The sequence below is a fragment of the Mixophyes fleayi genome, chromosome 12, assembly GCF_038048845.1.
Source record: "Mixophyes fleayi isolate aMixFle1 chromosome 12, aMixFle1.hap1, whole genome shotgun sequence".
Classification (NCBI taxonomy): Eukaryota; Metazoa; Chordata; class Amphibia; order Anura; family Limnodynastidae; genus Mixophyes; species Mixophyes fleayi.
In genome coordinates this window covers 23744949-23761281 of record NC_134413.1, presented here as the reverse complement: position 1 = coordinate 23761281, position 16333 = coordinate 23744949, and the positions used below count along the sequence as shown (strand labels likewise).

Genomic DNA, 16333 nt, shown 5'->3' with positions numbered 1-16333 from the left:
GATGTGAATGAGTTCTCTGTACAGCGCTGCGGAATCAGTGGCGCTATATAAATAAATGATGATGATGATGACTGCGATATTACACAATTTTACAAGCGTCAGCCTTAGAAAATGAATGCCTTCTCAAGATAGCGTTAGCTTACCACTTGAGTCCCATGGACGCCATCGCCACGGGAGAAACCTCTCTGTGTCCAGCGCCGGGTGACATCACTATGCGCATAAGCGACCTTAGCAGTGCAGTAGCCACGCGTGTCAGATCCTCCATTCATCGCACGGTTAGGCTGCTGGAAAAGGAGGATTTAGTTAGTTTAGGAGGGGAAGGGGTTCACCGGGGCTAATGAGAGAATGTCAGACTGCTTTTGAGTAAAGACAAAACATACCAAAGAACAATATGCACCTTACCATGTAGTGAGTAATGGATTTACAGCCCTGCTCGTTCTACTGATATGGTTATAACTAAACCAGATGTCTGCACAGAAAAAAAGTGACTCCAAGGACATACTTTCTCTCTGTCTGTGAGAGCCACGACAAAAACTTATTACCTTTCCTAAATTATTTCTAGATGATGGATTTCATTGTGATTAATAGTATCAAGTGTGGAAACATCCGACAAGAGAAAAGAAATAAGACCAATTAGAATCCGCCGTAGAGAGATCATTTACCATGCAGCTGTTCCATCAATTAGGAACCTAATGCAGGCTGTTTCTAGACCAACTTCACAGCAAGGACATGACACTGATATACTCTGTCCCAAGGACCTTTAAGGCCATTAAACCACAGGGAGAAAAAATTTCCATGGTCTGACTCCAGTGCTAACAGTTATATTGTTGTCTCCCTAATGAAACTCTTCCTAAATGCATGTAATGTAATACTGCAAACATGAGAACATGCCATATTAATCTACAGGGCTGCCGAATATATTGCTTTGTGAAATATATCAGTACAAGATATTGTGTTATCTTAAGAAATTTTACAAGTTCATGTACATTAGGTGGACAGTTGGTGGTGATAGCATCAAGTAACATTTATTACAGCTTATAATAGGCTTATAGGATGGAAACAAAACAAATGTAAAAATATCACATTTTAATTCCTTTAGGTTCTACTAAGAGAGTAAAGCTGGGTACACACTACAGAAATTTCAACCAACTTTTTATGCCGATCGCTCGGCCCATGGACTGCATACACACTAGCCTTGTTTAGGACGATAAAGGGAAAAGCGGACGTCCCTTTAACGACTTTTTACAGCCATGTTGTCGTGAGCAATGACTGTAATTTCGTACTCACTGTTGTGGATCGGTCGGAAGTTTATACACACTACACAGCGGAACCGAGATTGGAACGAAAATATTAAACGGTACGACCAACCAAATGAGGCCACAATCGTCCTTTTGGGCAGACTTTCGACCATCGTGTCACTGCACACACTGACCCAACTTTTGAACGAGCGGTCGTATGTCGGCTGATTGAGCCGACTATTGGACGAAAACCGTGCAGTGTGTACCCAGCTTAAGTTACTTGGAGTAGTGAGATGTTAATGATAATGATTTTAGGCCTATACAGAATTATCAAGGTTTTCAACCGTCATTACAATTCCTCATGTGAAAAATGAAGACAAATTTTCACCTCTCATTTCGTTTAAATTAGAAGTGCCACATATCAGTTCTTTGTTTAAAAGAAAACTCAATAAACAGTACCACTTCCAGCGCATGATTAAACATGTTAATATGTTAATATTTTTATTAAATAAATAGGACGGCCTGGCCTCTTCGTACAATAGCTATAATCAGCCCATGAGCCAGCCATATTGCTTTAGGGATTATGGTTTCACATTCAGTTATGTCCTTAAGGAAATTAGTTGGGTAATTTGCCATCCTGATATGGACACATACCCACTCCAAGTTTCTATATATATATTGATAACAATGCCCAGATTTACATTTTTTGCTCCACCCAGCTTGTGCCACCTTCTCCTCCACTGGTGGGGAGCTTCATTTCTGCTTGAACATCATCATCAGTTGTTTATATAGCGCCACTAATTCCGCAGCGCTGTACAGAGAACTCCTTCACATCAGTCCCTGCCCCATTGGAGCTTATAGTCTAAATTACCTAACATACACTCACAGACAGACTAGGGTCAATTTAGATAGCAGTCAATTAACCTACCAGTATGTTTTTGGAGTGTGGGAGGGGACCGGAGCCCTCGGAGGAAACCCACGCAAACACGGGGAGAACATACAAACTCCACACAGATGAGGCCATTTTCGGGAATTGAACTCATGGCCCCAGTGCTGTGATGCAGAAGTGCTAACCACTGAGCCACCGTGCTGCCCAAACATGTCTACAAAAGAAAAAGTTTTCTACAAGTCATTAAAATTATCATAAACCTTTCCATGATGGCAGGCATACATAAGTACAAAAGTTATAAAATGATGAAACAAGGGGTATGAAATTCTGTCGCTCTCGGCATGAGACTATGAGACAACAACTACGGGCCCAATGATATATAATAATGAATGCAAAGGTGATTCTATAAATGGGAATGTGTCTGTAGGCTATTGTGTATATCCTGTTGTAACTTGCTTATGTGTTTATAATAGGCCCCTATGCTCAATTTTCTCCTACAGCTCATGGAAAATCTATGAATGTCTACACACAAGTTCACTATAAATCAAGAATATTTTTTTTTAAATCTGTTGTTCATTGTACATTATAAACCAAATCTTTAGTTACCTAACATCACATTAATTATATATGCGCATATATAAACTACTTAAGTGAGGTAATTGCATTTGTAATATAGATGATCTCATGCACAATGATACGTTATTAAGTGAGTGTAATCGCTTCCATGGATCAAAACAAAAACACCTTAAAGATCTATTATTATAAGCTGTCAGTGAGGGTAACCTGGCAGAACGGCTGGTACTAGAGCATCATGGGAATACTTTTTTAAAGTTGTTTATTAACTTGTCACTTGTCAGCTATTCATTCCATAGAGGCAGCAATGAGAGACGTATAATAATTTTATGTCTTAAGAAGAGCTGAAGATGGTGACAGTTTGAACTTCTTCGCTCTTTCCCAAAAGGTCAACAACTGGTGTCTAATATTAGGGACACATGAACCTTCCTGTCCTCCCTGCAGATATTTGTGTAACCTATAGAATTCTCTTCTACAGCTTGGGCTCGTCAAGAGTCAACTTTGCAGAGAAGAGAACTGAACTATGAAGTGCAAAGTGAACACCCCTAGCTCCTTGCTGTACTCAGTCTGCACCTTTCTGGTCTTCCCACAAACCAGGTCTGACTCTCAGGTGTGTTTACTAGTAGACATTATAAAGTCTAGTTTGAAGTGGGATCTTATGACAAGTGAGGCCTTAAGCTGAACGCACGTAAACGCTTCTGTTTGTCACGAATCAGGCCCTTACCTTGAAGGGTTAAGTCGTGTGACATTTTACAGCCTATGGCTGCAGGGGGGGAGGGACTCGGCCGAGTCGATATATTCTTGCTTCAATGCGGGTTTTCCCTCTTTACTTCACGAATCCCCTCCCGCCCTCCAGATTACTGTAGTGTGTTAAGCATATTTTCTTCTTCCTATGACAGAGGAGGCACAGTTGGCGGGAGAGCTCTTGCAATCAGGGGCTAATTCGTACGGTGCTATCGCTGATTGGTCGCACGTCACTACCCCGTTCGAAGCACCCTGGCTCTTGGAATCTTTGTTGGAGAGACTCCTCGGCCTGCTCCGTGGGAGTACGTCATTGTGAGCCCAGAGGGGGTAGTCACAATAACGCCAGATTTAGCACCGGCCAATCGTAAAGGACGAGATCCTGGGACCAGTGCTCAGTGCCTGTGGCCATACACTGTTTGGTGTTGCTATTAGTCGTTAGCTGATTGCGTTTGCTCCCTCCGTCACCATAGTTTTGTAATTAATAAACTGTGACCTGTTTTTTGCCAACATCAAGTTGTCACTGTGTTTAATTTATAGATGCGGTTTTAGGATCTTAAGTTAACGGTTAAAGAGGTTTGGTGCAGTGAAGAGGAAATCAACAGTATGCCGTTTATTGAGTAAATAAAAGCAGCATTCAGCTGGTCCAGACATTCTCTTGTCACTGGTGCTGTATTTACCTGTTACTAGTACTACATCAAATCAGACAAATAAAACCCTACAGAAAACCAAGTTACTTCTCGTGTTCACCGTGCAGGCTCTTGTGGTACGTATCTTAAAATAGCACCACAGCCAGGCATAACAGCAGGCTTTTAACAACCAGACAGACCCAAGGTTAATTTGTACTTATTGGCAACGGGAAGATGACTTTAGCTGGGAGGCAAATTCTAGTTCCTGAAAAAGCTTCTGCTATCAGACTCTCCAGGCAACAAAACTTTTAAAAGCACACAAGCTGCGATACTACAACTGTCAATAACATAGACTGAGTAGGCGTGAGCCTTACTAGAGGTTAGACATTGACTTTTTTGTTTTGTCTTCTTTTTAATCTTATTTTTGCTTTGGTTTTTTTGTGGGGGGAGGGGCTAATTAGCATGTTAGGGGTAAATGTATCAAGCTGAGAGTTTTCTGGCGGGTTTGAAAAACCAATCAGATTCTAGCTATCATTTATTTAGTACATTCTGCAAAAGGATAGCTAGAATTTTATTGGTCGCTATAGGCAACATCTCCACTTTTCAAACCCACCGGAAAACTCTCAGCTTGATACATTTATCCCTTAGTCTAAGATGCAATTCACATGTGAGCATTTTGTTGTTCTTCGCAATTTCTTATTGTTCTTGTCCTTTATATATTTCTGTAGCACCGCACAATCAGAGAAATGTATCACTCTCTGCTCCAGTGGAGCTTACAATCTAATTTCCTACCACAGGCACACAAATACACCCCAGGGACAATTTAGTCACAAACCAATTAACCTGCCAGTATGTATTGGACGGTGGGGGAAAAATAGAAGATATTACCCTGATTTAAATAAAACCCACAGTTCCAGTGCTATGAGACAACAATACTGACCACTGTGCCCCCAAAGCGTTTAGTGAAATACCTGACTTGATCTGGTCATTGATATATGAGACCTCATGATGCTCATTGCAACCAGCATAACATGGAGTGTACATTCCACCACACCATTCACAGGCCTTCAGAGAGGCTTTCTATTACCAGACACTCATTTTAACAATGCATTTTATTGAATGCGTTGTTGTGTATAAGGGTTGGTAGAAGAATGAGGTAAATACACCTCTCACTCAGCCAGATCTATTTTAGAGATTCCCGCATCCAGCAAAATGAAAACATGGAACGCCCAGACAAGTAGATTCTACACACAAACACTTACATAAACATGCCCACGTTCAACTATCCCAGATCTAATTAGGACAATTACCTCTAGTATAACCACAAATACACCCATCTGAGTCCATGCAGAAGATTGCTTAATTTTGTGAGGGAAGGTACATAGCAATTTTACTAATATGTGGTGGCTTTAAGATTACTCTAATTGACTTGTAGCCCATTTTCCTCATAACACATATAACTTCTTCCTTACATCAACCCTTACCGGAAAAACAAAACACATTAGTCCAGAGACGTAACTAAAAAATCTAGTGCCTGGGACAAGAAAGAAATATAACACCCCCTTGCCATCAATTTTAAGCCAATGAACCTACAGTAGGACTGCTGGGTGGGATGAATTCTGTGGTTCTCAAACTTCTCATAGGCTTCTATTAGACCTTTGCATATCCTCTGACAAGGTTGTCTACCTAAATATGACCATTTATTGGCTTTTACAAATGCCTCGGAGTCTTTTACTTAATAGTAAATGACTTTATCTTTCTTGATTTTATCTTTCTTTGTGCTTTTAAGTCACGTTTTGTATCATTAAACAGAATTGCTTGTTTTCTTTGCTCTCTGATATGACACAGCTCTGCTATAGTATGCTCTTTACATCGCATAAAGACAGCTGCTTTGTATCTTTGTACCCCAGGGCAACAGAACTAAACCACTGGGCTTAATGATATAAATAAATGGCTGAAAAACACAGACGGGAACTAGTAAGATAAATGAAGGCATTAAGTACAAGTTAAAAGAGGATGTGTGCAAAAACCCATATATTGCAGAAACTTACTTGCCATAAATATCTGTAAAGTCCAATACTTTTTTATCTTAGTACTTTAACCAGGGTCAAAGTGGAAATTTAGACATGGTGGAATGAAAATTATAATGGGTATACCAGTTGATTGGAATTTGATAGGTTTACAATATAAGCAGTAGGAGAAGTGACGGTGTGACATACCCACGTATACTGGCCCACTTTCACCACTGACTTTAACTTAAAACAAGTTGGCTTCCTATTCTGTCAGCCACTGACTGGGGACTCACCACAGGTATCTGACATCCTTGTCATTAATGTATATGTTACCAACCTAGGCAACAACCAATCAGAAACTTGATATTTTGCACAGGCCAAAAATGCACCTTATAATTAATTTTGGGGCATAAATGTATTAAGCATCGGTTTCTGCAAGTCGCCGGATATGTGGAACTTGGCATAGGAAATTTAAAATGGCAATTGCTTTCAAGGCAAGTTTTGCCTTGAAATCCATTAGCGCTTTAAATTTCCACTGCAAATTTGCCGATATCCGATGACTTGCAGAAACCGATACTTAATGCATTTACCCCCTGGACTCCAAATAAAGTAAAACAGTTACAGGAACCTATTCCCACTTATGCTTTTAATTTGGGTGCATCAGAAGTCATAATTATGGGAAATTAAGACTTATGAGCCAATGATTTCAGGTGGAAACAGGACACATGGGAACCTTATAATTGTATGATGTCATCATCACACGCTCCAACAATTTACGTTTAATGACCATCATGGAATTCTAAATATGATGTAATTAGCTGGGCCCTATTAACTTCATGCATTATCAGCTGATTACAACAATATTTCTTGTAAATGGCAAAACACTTCTAAAATGTAAAGGTTTAATAAAGTTTGGCATTTGTAAGGATATCACTTACCTGCTCCGTGTCCTGTCTCACCACATGCTCCCTGGCCGAGCACCTTCCGAGTGATGTTACAGTCATGTGGTGCTGGTCGGAGGAAGTGAACCTGCTTCTATATAAACTGGCTCTGAACACTGAACTAGTGTCAGAGCAACAGGATTTCCTCTTTCCTCCTTGGCGTCTGACTCCCAGTGCTCCTACCCTAATCCCTTGTAATCTAGTAGATTCCCTGTGCATGATCCCGGTTTGTGTCCTGACTATGGCTTTTGGTGTTCCCTTGGCACCTCGCTTTCCTCTGGCATCTGAACTCGGACCGTCGACTACGATATCGGACTCCCTTTGTACCGCATTGCCTGATTGTGTACCGGATCCGGAATGCTGATTATGTTTGTGGCTCCCACTGCTACCTCCCCTTTCAAGTCAGAGCGCCGTTCTGAAGGCCGTGACCTGCAAACCTTTGCCAGCAAAGCCCATACCACCTTGCGGTGGCTCTTGGAGAAGACCAGGGAGTTTGTTAGACTTTGCGCCTCGGTATACACTATGTAATGCACTTTGTTGAATGTTTTATATTTTTGAGTTCAAATACACCTATGGAAGAGGTGACATTCCCAGGACACCTTATGATTGAAGGCTTTCCATGTGGACTGAAAGAGTAAGAGACTTTCTTATCATAGTTAAGGATCTTTTAATTGAATGGTAAATACCATATTTTATACTTTTACTTCTGGATGCACCTACGTTGGATTCGTTCAAGTCGCTTTTTGTTCTGTACTGTTTAACCCTGTATGGTCCACTGTATGCATTCTGTGTGGCACTGTGGAAATCTTGTGATGCCCTATAAATAAATGATAATAGTAATAATAATAATAAAAAAGTGACTACATTGCGGAGTGTTACACTTGGGAACAATGATGTAAAAGTACAATAATCTCACACGATACATAAATAGAGATGCTCAGGCTCGGTTTTCTGAAAACCGAGTCTACCCGAACTTAGGGGATCCGAGTAGAATCTAGTTATTTTTGCATTGTCGGATCTCGCAGGTTTTGGATTCCATTAGTACCTCCCTCCCCAGGCAGCGCCATCTTAACAACATTACGGGCCCCCGGGCAAAGCAGTGCATCGGGGCCCCTATAATAATAAATAAATATATATATATATATATATATAAATATACATTATAGGGGCCCCGATGCACTGCTTTTTTTAAATGTACTCGCTCAGTGACCCATGAAGTTTTTCTTTTGCAGGATTTTTTTTTTTGCAGGATTATTTATTCTTATTAAGAGCTTTGCCTATGGGGCCCCCTTGCCCGTGGGGCCCCCGGGCACCTGCCCATCATGCCCAATGGAAAAGATGGCCCTGCCCCCAGGAGATACAGCGCCATTGCTCACACAGAAACAGGAGGGGTAGCAGTGTTCTTGTCACTCTCCAGTCTTCAGTGACATTGCTCAGTGCCATTGCTCACACAGAAACAGGAGGGGTAGCAGTGTTCTTGTCACTCTCCAGTCTTCAGTGACATTGCTCAGTGCCATTGCTCACACAGAAACAGAGGTAGCAGTGTTCTTGTCACACTCCATTCTCCAGTACCATTGCTCATATAGAAACTGGAGGGGTAGCAGTGTTCTTGTCACTTGAAAAAAATGGATTGGAAATGAATGTTATTGAGGTTAATAATAATGTAGGGATAAAAAAGAGGCAAATGATGTGATTTTAGCAAAAAAAAAATAGGGATTTTAGAAACAAATCGGGATCCAAAACCAAAACATGCAAGGGCAGTTTTGCCAAAACCAAGACACAAAGTTAATTCAGATCCAAAACCAAAACACAGGGGTCAGTGAACATCTCTATACATAAACTCTATCATAGTTGAATGTTCAATCTCACATACCTGACAACATTATAAAAAGGAAATTTGGGACCCATGATTTGACCAAACCATGTGCCCAATTTACTCAAATATGGTCAAACCATACCCATATGAAAAGTAAAGCCCAGTTTTTGATTGGCGATGCCTCTTTTAGTATATGAGAACCACTATGATACAGGGCCTCAATTATGAAGCCCAACATGGCCTGTATTGCAAGTGCACCTAGATTTTCACCAAAGCACATGGGTTTACGGAGCAAGATAACAGCATTTGCAGAGGAGCAGAAGAGTATCCTAACTAGTGGGAGGAGTTGGGCGGTGCACCTAGTTTTGAGGAGCAAAAACAAGATTTCAATCTGCTGAAGGAGATTACTCTGATAAAACGGTGAAGCCGATGTAATTTTAAGGGCACTCCACAAATGAACTTGCAGAGGTCCAGTCTCATCCTATTCTTTTATTGAAACACATCTTGGGCCTTCCATTGGCAGAGGATCATGTTTCTAGGCATGCTTAGTTTGAAGTGGTAAGAGCAGGCTTGGCTAACCTGTGGCTCTCCAGGTGTTGTGAAACTACAAATCCCAGCATGCTTTGCCAATAGATAGCCAGCTGATTGCTGGAAGGGTATGCTGGGACTTGTAGTTTCACAACACCTGGGGAGCCACAGGTTGGCCAGGCCTGGGTAAGAGGTTGGACTTCCATTTGACGCAACTATATGTTGCACTTTGACAGAGAAAAGCATTTCAAGGTACACTCTGAGTAATGTAATAAACATCTTCACAGACACTTATAATAATGACAATCCCTCTTTCCCCTCATTGTCATCATTATTTGAACCCATAAATGAGTCTAAACCGAGTTGTAGTTCTAAATTGGTAGGAGGTTGCACTTATGTGATGTTTAGACTTTTGCACTTGCCTTAGGTCAGGGGCAGATTTCTTACAATGCAAAAAAACAGAGAACTTCAAGTAAAACAATAAGCTGAGATTTCTCCTATATTGTTACTGGCCTGATCCTTATGGACCTTACGTCCTGTATTGTAATAAAACTATGCAGTCACCTCCGAAATCCTTGAGTGTGAGCTTTGTCAGTATACTCTGTGCTGATGATTTCATAAAATGATGCTATGTGCACAGATCACATCGTGGCTGTTATTTTATAGTGCAATTTGGAAATTAAAAGCAAACTTATGATTGGTTGCTATGATTTAAATAATTATTAAATGAGCCCATTTGTGGTACAACATAATCTGAATAAATGTACAGTAACAATAGTGAGTTGCAGTGTTTTTTTTAGCCATAACACTCATATGGAAAATATTTATCCTAATGAAATATTACTCATGCCCATTACATGGGTTGTTTAGTTAGCTTGACAGATTGCTGGCTGCTGTTAATGTACTAAGGAGAAACAAATATTAACAAACTTTCCCGATAAATCGAAAATAAAGGAAAGACACAGTGTAGCTAAGAGTTACACGCGTTGGCAATTGAAGTAATGAAACAAAATATTTTTGGTGTCTGCAATTGTATTTTTAATGCATTTTAAACTCAAACTCGTTTGACCTGTGTTTGCTACAAGAATTTGTTACTAGCATTTGGAGATCACATTAGTCTTCCTCAATGAATGGAACGCAAACTGAATGCTATTGCAACACTACCATTAGTAACAATGGTAGTATATATGGTGGGCCTTATTATAGGTTTGGGTACCCTATGCCTGGGACCCCAGAGAATCAGGGGATACTAATGCACTCAGAAAATATACCCAATTAACCTGTTTGTGTGGTGTTAGTCATTGGCCCTAACAGGCTACAATGGAACAGCCAGACCTTGTCCGATTCAGCTACCCACACGTCTGGTTGAATTAAATAATAATCCTGTCACTTGTGCAGCAGGATTGACAGCTCCTATGTAGCCAGGTCTACAAAAAGTAATATCAGATTGTGCTGGTTACCAGCACATAATCAATCTCTTTGCATTTTTTTTTTTTCTATTAAATGAGTCTTACTATGCAACAGGAATGTTAGCAGAATTCAGAATACAAATCTACTTTATAAAGAAGAAATTTAAACTAAGTTACCTTTCCCATTTCTGTTTTTTTGTCAGGCATGCAGGGAGCTAGCCCAGTGATGAATATATTTTTTGCAAACACTGTAAAATCTGCCAAGAAAAATATTTTTAGTATAAAAGTGGAACCTTTATAGATTCTTCTATATTCGCCTTTTTACATGTCTGCATAAAATAGCCATCTTCCAGCCAATATAAATGTTCATGGCTATTAATGAGTGTAAACACTCTATGTACCCAAGCTCCTGATTGGCTCTGAATGATCACATGAATAACACAGAATTATCAGCCCAAACCAAGAGTTATTTAAAAAAGAAAAACACCTAGGGGTATATTTGCTAAAACTGTGGGTTTGAAAAAGTGGAGATGTTGCCTATAGAAACCAATCAGATTCTAGGGCCTGATTCATTAAGGATCTTAACGTAAGAAACTTGTTATTTAAGTCTCTTGGAGAAAACCATATTACAATGCAAGGGGTGCAAATTAGTATTCTGTTTTGCACATAAGTTAAATACTGACTGTTTTTTCATGTAGCACACAAATACTTGATAGCTTATTTGTACACTGAAATTTAAAGGTGATATTTGTGTGCTACATGAAAAAAATCAGTATTTAACTTATGTGCAAAACAGAATACTAATTTGCACCCCTTGCATTGTAACATGGTTTTGTCCAGGAGACGTAAATAAGAAGTTTCTTAAGTTAAGATCCTTAATGAATCAGGCCCCTAGTTATCATTTATTTAGTACATTCTACAAAATGACAGCTAGAATCTGATTGGTTGCCATAGACAACATCTCTACTTTTTTCAATCCCGCTGTTTAGTAAATATACCCCCTAGGGTACTACAGCTGGAATGAGAATCACAGTTTAATATTAGTTTCTTAAGAATGTCACGTGTGTTAATATTATCAAGATGTACTATTAATGTTAGATCTTTCAAAACTGCCTGACCACATTAAGTGCAAGGTAACATCTTAACTCTTAGTAATTAAGCAATATTGTTATCCCCTGTGCAAACAATAAGGTTAGTTTCTTTGTATCTACCTCATACACGTACACACGCTAAGGTGAAGCTCATGTTGACAGCCACCTCATTCCATGTCCTCTCCCTTCTACTCCACATCTGTCATACCAGGGCTTAGATGAAGGAGTTAAATGTCAACTTTCATGAGCTAGATGTTAAGCACTCTTATCAAGGGCCATTAACCTGGGAGAAAAACAAGCCTTCTTCTCGTCTTCACACATCATCAAACTACCCCCAAGTGTTTATGTTTTACATTCTTTTTCTGCTTGATGATGTGTGAAAAAATATGATTAATTGTTGCTCAGAGCCGAACATTTCTGGATTTTGATTCAGCAGAGGAATTTAGTAGGTACCTAAATGTACAGCTAGAGGCATCTTACAATCTATAAACAGGGTTACGTAAGGACTGCTGAGCATTTATTTCTGAAGGATTTATCCCAACCACAACCAAAGGGGGATATTCAATCCAGCGTGACGTCCCACTGGAGCCTCGCATGATGTGCACGGCCTGTATATCCGGGTATTACGGTACATAAAACATCGCTTATGAGGTGCGAGCAAAAATAAGGGATATTTTAGTATCCTACTATCATCATCATCATCATTTATTTATATAGCGCCACTAATTCCGCAGCGCTGTACAGAGAACTCATTCACAACATTCCCTGCCCCATTGGAGCTTACAGTCTAAATTCCCTAACATACACACACACAGACAGACAGACTTGTATCAATTTTGATAGCAGCCAATTAACCTACTAGTATGTTTTTGGAGTGTGGGAAGAAACCGGAGCACCCGGAGGAAACCCACGCAAACACGGGGAGAACATACAAACTCCACACAGATAAGGCCATGGTCGGGAATTGAACTCATGACCCCAGCGCTGTGAGGCAGAAGTGCTAACCACTATTGAATGGAGTCTCATCTTGCTGGACTTCACGCTGAATCACCCCCAATCTGTGGTACTTAGATGTATGTTTTATTTAAATGTATTCATCTAATTTATCATAATTATCATATATCCACTGTAGGCACAGCCAATTGAATTACCGTACGCTGGCCTCACAATATGGAATCCTCAACCCCATTTCACTAGATCTACAGCTACTTGGACCACAATGGTAAAAGTGCCAACCACACAAATAAAAGAATCCCCAACGTAGCTGAGATGATCTGCATTTGTCTGGCAAACTATAAACAGGACAATTTATCTACTAAATAAATAAAGCATGGGCACTTAAATTCCCAGCAATGACCAGCATATGATTCCTTAATAATGAGAAGTGTGTATTCCCTCAGTAATGACTGGCATATCATACCCAGCAATTACTAGCATCATTTACCCAGCAATGGAAAACAATAAGGGCCTGATTCATTAAGGATCTTAACTTGAGAAACTTCTTATTTCAGTCTCCTGGACAAAACCATGTCACAATGCAAGGGGTGCAAATTAGTTTTCTGTTTTGCACATAAGTTATATACTGCCTGTTTTTTTATGTAGCACACAAATACTTGATAGCTTATTTGTACACTGAAATTTAAAGTTGATATTTGTGTGCTACATGAAAAAACAGTCAGTATTTAACTTATGTGCAAAACAGAAAACTAATTTGCACCCCTTGCAATGTAACATGGTTTTTTGCCCAGGAGACTGAAATAAGAAGTTTCTCAAGTTAAGATCCTTAATGAATCAGGCCCTAAGTCATTAAGTTAATTATTCTTTTTTCTTCTTCCTCAAATTACATTTGTTTCTTTGGAAGTAATTTCGCCCACCAAATATGATCCTAAGCTGGTGCCTACTATTTGATTCAACACAGAGATTTCAGAGAACATGACAGACAGTCCAATATCACTAGATCTGATGAGTCCATACCATTGCTTGAGAAAGATTCGGACTGTCTGTATTGTTCTATTATGCTTATGATTTGTTATTGTCACAAGAACTGTGTTGCACTGAATTAATGCACTAGTCCTGTGACTGGGAAAAGATCAACAAAACCACTAGAAAAAAGCATAGGACCTATAACGTTTACGAGACATACAGGTTCACCATGGCAAGGCAGCATTTACAAACGTGGGTGGTTCTAAACTGGTAGGACGCTGGACTTTTCATGTGACGTCTTTCCACCTCACCACAAGTTTAGGCAAACAAAGGGTCTCTGAAAACCATTTTATTATGTTGCCAACTATGCTCTATCTATTTATATGTAAAAAGATTAAGGGGTATATTTACTAAACTGCGGGTTTGAACAAGTGGAGATGTTGCCTACAGCAACCAATCAGATTCTAGCTGTCATTTTGTAGAATGTACTAAGTAAATGTTAACTAGAATCTGATTGGTTGCTATAGGCAACATCTCCACTTTTTCAAACCCGCAGTTTAGTAAATATGCCCCCAAGAGGCTACACTCACAAAAATGTTTTACAAATCCTGTTGGATTTTCCATTTCAGTCATTAGATTATAATGTTATTGACCATAAACGTAATCTCATATCCCTAAAGTGACCCCTGTTTTGATGCTCCCATGTTTCTTGTTATAGCGTTCAGTGAAATGGATCTGAGCCCTGTGTATCAATGACTTCTATATTATTTTCATGTGCAATATGTTGTTCTCTCCTCTTTCTTTTGAAGGTTTCGGCGATGATTTACGATGCTTGTGTTTTTTCTTTTCTTGCTGACCACAGTAACAAAATACTCATCTTCATCAGTAAATCATTTTTAGCTTTTACAGCTGAAAAGTAAAACTGAAGACAGGCCGTGGCATGTTCTACTCTCTCTCTCTAACACAGCTTTCTGCCACGGTGCCTTCTGTCCTGATACAAGTGATCTGTGCATTCCCCCATTTCACTAAGGGTTACGTGTTCCGGTACGGTTGGGTTGAAGGGAAAGCTTTGTGGTCTATTTACATGGCGTAAATATATATCATGGAATATCTCTTCTATGTGAAGTGTGAATATAATAGTAATGCTCAGTCAATCATAAAATATCCTAAACTGTGCACAGAATTATGTCATTCCTAAACAAAGACATAGGGCTAGATTTACTAAGCTGCGGGTTTGAAAAAGTGGGGATGTTGCCTATAGCAACCAATCAGATTCTAGCTATCACTTTGTAGAAGGTACTAAATAAATGAAAGCTAGAATCTGATTGGTTGCTATAGGCAACATCCCCACTTTCTCAAACCCGCAGCTTAGTAAATCTAGCCTTCATTATACCATGACTCCTATTTGGGCAATAGGTATTCTGTAGGGACAGTTTATTTAATACACCTTCACTTTCTTAAGTCTTAATAACTTAAATCTAAGGTACCAATATGATTAAATAATGCAAATACTAACAAATGTTACTACTTCCAAAGATTCAATAATAAAGATAATTATATTATATAATTATACAGAGAAAACGGTGTTGGCTATTACCAGTTCTGTAACAATTAGTGAATGGAGTCTGCTTCTCGAGGGAAGACTGCACAGATTCATTGGGACCGTGAACAAGGTTGATCTTGCTTTTGGAAACATCCCTGAAAAGGAATATTTTTTTGTGTTCCTTTTTTGTCATATGTTAAAAAGTTTTTCATTTATTGTATGCATATAATGCAATTTTTAATTTACTTACCACCTCGTACATGACTTCTGATCACAATTGTCATATGAAAAGTCCATTACAGCTGACCTTCAATTAATTAAGTTCTTGCAGATAGGTCAACTGTTTGAAAATTCTGCTACACGCATTTTGTCAGTGATCCCTGTATCCTCACACTTCACTCCTTTTGAGTTCTTCCACTGATATGTGCGGTGCATGTGATATTGAAAACTACAGACCTATTTATTCAGTAACTAAGTGGAAGCTATTTACATATAGCAAATGAAAAAAAAATTGTTGACGGAAAGGCTTTAGAAACATCTCACAGCTTTTTATACTGTTTCAGCTTTCCCGTGTGTGCTCACCTGCAACTGAGTGTCTTCTACTTGAACCAAAGCTCCTGGACTAATGTTTTCTACCATTGTGACTGCTTCGTAATTAATTAATTCATAACACAATGGGGGAAATTCAATTCCCCCCGAATTAGCGCAGCATTAAATGTATTACCTTTATTACGATAAATTTATCCCGGCTTTCTGCTCGAAGATCAGGGAGCTGCGAGCAAAAAGCCGGGATTGAATCTACCGTAATAACAGTATATAACAGTAATAGTGTGAAGGCCGCATTACTTTTTACAGTAACACGGCCAATTGAATTCCCCCCAATGTCTAACTGCCTTGGCCAGCACTAAGTGACCAAACTCCAGCCAACAGTCACATTATAACCTCAGCCAACACTGTATAATTGTCATCCCCACCAAACTTTTTTTTTACCAGCTATGGA

At 39.4% G+C, this 16333-nt stretch overlaps 1 long non-coding RNA gene across 1 annotated transcript in view; it reads right to left on the bottom strand.

The window, feature by feature from the left end:
• Positions 1-149: 149 nt before the first annotated feature.
• The window catches only part of LOC142109443 (uncharacterized), a 54692-nt gene continuing 38508 nt past the window's right edge, over positions 150-16333 (bottom strand). The window contains exon 5 of the long non-coding RNA XR_012680377.1: positions 150-284. This is a non-coding gene — a long non-coding RNA (uncharacterized LOC142109443). The remainder of the gene's footprint in view (positions 285-16333) is intronic.